The following is a 5240-nucleotide window of genomic DNA, read 5'->3' on the forward strand; positions in this document are numbered from 1 at the left end:
CGCGATGAAGAGCGGTCCCCGCACCGCGATGAAGAGTGGCCCCCACTTGCCGTAACCAGAGAAAGCCCTCGCACGAACCGAAGACCCAACAGAGCCAAAAAATAAAAAAAAAAAAAAAAAAAAAAAAAAAAAAAAAAAAAAAAAAAAAAAAAAAAACATAGACAGATTCCCAACCATAACAATTGTCATGGGCTGCACGTAGGAAAACAGTCTCCAATTTATGTTGCCCGATGAGACAGTGATCGGCTATAATCATACTTTTATTTCATACACTGGCTTTCTTCAGAGGATCATGAGGTCCTTGAGCATATGGTTTACGACCTTACCAACAAGTACCAATCATGACACATACAGACAAGGCAGGTCCATCATCACCAAACCTTCTGTAGAGCACTCAGCATATCAGTCCCTCACTGTTTTAGGTTGTTTCTATTTGAGCAAATCCGTTAGCCTTAGAAATTAAGCAACTACAAGATTCCAACCCCGAGAACATGGGGCTAATCTCCCCGATGTGGTAGGCTGACTCCATTCATGTATTTTTCCAGCAAGTATTTCCTGATCCTCCCAGGTAGAATAACCTTCTCCCAGTCATCCTTCCTAGTGCTCTTAGCACTTGGACGATTTTTCTGCCACACACGCTTGGCCTCATGTGAGTATCAGACAGCACCGGCTCATTGGCAAAAGACAGGTTTTCATAGCAGATAGACATGGGTGTGGCCCTCTATCTACCTTTACTGGCCACACGAATTAGGTACACTAATTAATTTTCTTATCTTCAATTTTCTCTTCTTTCAAAATCAGAAATAACTCTACTAACTTTGTATATTTGGGGGATTGTACATAAAGTACTTAACTATAGAAATGGTATTAAAAGAATTTTAAACTCCTTTTCTTCTTGACTGCAGGAAATGGGTTGTATTCTTTTATCTATTCCTCTTGGCAGAGTTCCTGCTTAACTGAAGGAAATCAATAAAATCTTATTACAGGAAGGAAGGGAGGGACATTCAAAGTGGTTAAGTGATGTGGGTCACTTAATGATAGCAGGAACAAGACAAACAAGAATTAGGAATTTCACAAAACTAATTCAAGGAAAAATAGGTTTCAGACATATAAATGGATGTTTCTTGACAAAAAGATTCTATGGTCAACAAAACCCCCATGGGCATGCCTTAATCTGAGGGTTTAATATAAGGCCCTTCAAAAAAAAATCTATTTTACTCTTTGAGATTAGGGTTTGACATTTGATTTCTTCTATCAAGGGAAAGTCCTTAAATTTCTCCTCTGTGAGTTCACTGACCTCATGACAAATTCAAGACCCTGGGATTTACTCGGTCCAAGGAGCCCATTTTAGCTGCAAACTGCCATGCAGGGTGGAGACTGGAAAATCTCAGTCCTCTGTGGGCCATTCTCTACTGCACTGATGATATCAGTGTCACATTGCTAAAAAGCAATGCACTTTCATCCACTGGAGAGGGCATCCTTGACCTCCAGCCTGGTGATCTAAGCATGCCTTCACCCTGGTCCTGCAGTAACTTACACAGGAAGTGGAGGAAAAGAGGACAGCCCTCATCGTCCATGCGGTCAAGGTCATCCCACACCCACGTGGACGTGAACTTCACATTCATCAGTGTCCCAGCAGGGAGTGACACCCAAGGGATTTAACCAAAGAAAGCTTAACAAAGGGACAATTTCAGAGCGGGAGTGGCTGAGTTAAAACAGAATCTGTGCCTTTCTGAAGCTATGGTTTTAACAGCATCTTTGAAAGTCCCTACTACACCATGATGAATCACGTTTCAGAAAGCACTTTGACACACATGATCTTGGTCATTCTTGGCCAGCATCTCCCCAGATTTGCAAATGGGTGGTCATTGGTTTTTCTTTACGTAGTGGAGTCCACAAGATCATGTTTAATATTATGCTAACAATAAACCTAATTTGACCCACAGAAGATCCTCCCGGCCTCCAAGTACAGCCTTTAGTTACCGCCTCAGTCAAGCAAAATGTAGACGGAGGCTCGATGTTCCATTGCAGAGTCTGTGTAAGAGACACAATTGGTAAGCACTGGGCTGTTTCAAGGCATAACAATGAAAAATGGAAATGCAATTTCATAAGCAGTGCCAGGTGCACAAATTGGAGTCTGCAGCCCCTCTTTTGGGGACTTGTTTCAAACTCACATCCTTCAGTTTTCATTTACAGCCTCAGAAATTCATTTATTGTTCCCAGCTGGACCTGGGTCCAGGGCTCCAAAACGATATCTGTAATCATTAGGATTTTAGCAAAGTGAGAATGGGAGACACCGTCTCCAATATAATTTCCATTCTTTTGGACGTAGCCTCCTATTATTCAAACCTGTCAAGTCACATGACAGTTGATAACAGGATGTTGGAGATCTACATCAGCCAAATAGGCAGAGCTCCATCACGAATCATATTCTGGCTCTTTTAGGGTGAGGATTTTGCATAAAAGTTCAGAAATAAATATGAAGACCTCAAGAAAGAAATTTATCAAAATTGCTATGCAGTGTCTGGTTCTAAATTTTATAAATATTTTAATGAGAAGTGAAAAATGAAAGTTAATGTCCAGGTTTGTTTGGTTTTGTCATATGTGAAAAGGATAATAATAGTACTTTCTTCACCAGAGGGTTTTAAGGCTAAATAAGATAAATATTAATTCACCTCGATCATTTGTTGAATGAGGCAGGGGATAGATAGAGAAAGATGATAGATAGATAGATAGATAGATAGATAGATAGATAGATAGACATGCAAGTAGAAAATAAATACAGATACATAGGCAGAGACTGACAGCTACTCAGTGATGGTGAATGTTAAAGCCTTGAGTTCAACATCCATCATTCACTAGGTCTTCAATACGTGTTTTTTGAACATATGGATTATCAGAACAAAGCTTTGTTTTATAACTTTCAGTTCTTAAACTTCACACATTCACACTCAATATTTATTTAAAAAGAAACAGGGTAAAAGTTATATTTCCAAAAGATATATTTTCACTAATCAATAGCCCTGGTAAATTATGAAGCAATTACCCACAGTAGCTACAGGGACAAGTACCTGCTATCTGTCACTGAGAGCACAAACATCCACAGGGCAGACCCACAGGTATGGGAAGGAGTCCATGGGGACCTTGAGTTGCAAAGCTCTCCTACTGGGAGGAAAGAGGGTCTATTGGGAATGTGGTAGGTGTATGTGGAGAGTGTGTGTTTCATGTGCAATTTGATCTGTACAATTAGAAGTTGTGTCTTATTAAGTCATTCTATGTTGGTCACTTATGAACACACCCTCGTTTAGATGAATCTACTCAACTTCCAATAACAATGACCTTAATAATGATGATGATTGCTAGCACTTCACTATGTACAAGACACTGTCTAAGGGATTTGTCTGTATTAATTCATCTAATCTCCTCAACAGTCTTGTGAGTTAGGTACTATTCGCATCCCCTTTTCACTGATGAGCCAGGTGACACATAGAAAGGTCGAGGAACTTGATGACATCTCATACTTAATAAGTGGCTGAGCTGGGGTGTGAACCAAATAATCTGAATCTAGAATTTAAACTCTTGGCCACTACTGAGCCCTTTTATTCAGTGGTTTTGGAAATGGAGGCTTGGGAAGGAAAATGATCGATAGTGCCAGAGCCAGGGCGAGAAAGTGCCTTTTAATTTAATTAGTACAAATCTACTAAATGTTTCCTTCAGGCCAGCAAACAGGCTTAGAGATACAATTGAGAGCCAGATGAATAAGGTCCCATCCTGTGTTCACTGATGAAACGCAAGTCAGAGCATGAAGCGTGTGTGCAGGCGATGGCGATGAAGCATGGCAGGGGCTGTGCATTACAGCACCAGCAACATCGCGGCCCCAGGTAAGAGCGGAAGGACGGCTGGGTTAGTCAGGTGAGGGCACCGGAGCCTTGTGTTTAAGGTCCTACTGCACTTCGAATAACATGTAAACGCCTCATCACGGCCTCCGAAGTTCCGAATGGTCTGGCCCTACCTAACACTGGAATCTCACCCTGGCCACATTCTCCTGTTCTCTCTCTGGTCCAGCCCACCTGCCTGTTTTCAAGGTTTCTAGAACATGCCGAGGTCTTTCCTGACTCCTGTCTCCTTCACAGACGTTCTCCCTTCTGCCTAAAATGCTCTTCTCTTCCTGAAGCTGCCTTGATTTCCTCCTTCGGGGCTTGCTTTGATGTCATCTCCTCAGGGAGGCCTTTACAAATCACGCTTTAAGTAGTTCCCACCAATGCTCTCAATTTTTCATTGTTATGAGTTGAATTGGGTCTCTCCCCACCCCCAGGTTTACATGTTGAAGCCCTCACCTCCAGTACCTCAGAATACGATCTTATTAGGAGATAAAGTCTTTACAGAGGTAATCAGGTTAAAATGAGGTCATTAGGGTGGACCCTAATACAATATGGCCGGTGTCCTTATAAGAAGGGGAAATTTGGACCTAGACGCAGGGATAAAGCCACATGAAGATGAAAGCAGAGATCAAGGTGATCCTTCCACAAGCCAAAGAACATCAAGGATTGACAGCAAAACACCAGAAGCTAAAAGAGGCACGAGAAGAAAGAGTGCTAACGCCTTGATCTCGGGCTTCCAGCCTCCAGAACTGTGAGACAATACATGTCGTTGTTTAAGCCACTCAGTTCCTGGTGCTGTATTCCTAACAAACTAACGCAGTAATTACACTTTTTTTTTTTTTTAAACACTTCGTATCAGGGAAGAGTGTGAACGCAGTCCCCCACTACCACAAATTATGCAGTCGAGTTTCCCACATTTGGGGAAATCGCAGGGGTCAGCACATCCGGAGTGCAATGGATAAGCCTCGTCCTGGGAAAACCACCTTCGTGATCATGGTATCTTAATTACACTTTTATTATGGGTTTACTTCACTCAGCTACAAGCTCTATGGGGCCAGGGCTTGTCAGTTTCAGTCACCAGTGCCCCCAGCCAGGGCTGGAACATGGTGGGTACTGAAGGATCTCTTGGTGTGGAGTGATTCTCTTCTCCTATGAGAACCTCTCTCCTTCTTTCTTCCTTCCCCTTCTTCTCTGCCTCTTCCCCTCCCTAAACTCTCTCCTGCTCCTCTTGCTTTTTTCTTTCCCCCTTTAATTTTTATTATTTATTTATTTATTCATTTATTTTTGGCTGTGTTGGGTCTTCGTTTCCGTGCGAGGGCTTTCTCTAGTTGCGGCAAGCGGGGGCCACTCTTCATCGCG

At 42.3% G+C, this 5240-nt stretch overlaps 1 non-coding gene across 1 annotated transcript; it reads right to left on the bottom strand.

The window, feature by feature from the left end:
• Positions 1-4737: 4737 nt before the first annotated feature.
• LOC114238686 (U1 spliceosomal RNA) lies at positions 4738-4901 on the bottom strand. The gene has a single exon (XR_003624000.1). It is a non-coding gene; the product is annotated as a U1 spliceosomal RNA (small nuclear RNA).
• Positions 4902-5240: the final 339 nt, after the last annotated feature.

The sequence above is a fragment of the Balaenoptera acutorostrata genome, chromosome 17 (genome assembly GCF_949987535.1).
Source record: "Balaenoptera acutorostrata chromosome 17, mBalAcu1.1, whole genome shotgun sequence".
Taxonomy (NCBI): Eukaryota; Metazoa; Chordata; class Mammalia; order Artiodactyla; family Balaenopteridae; genus Balaenoptera; species Balaenoptera acutorostrata.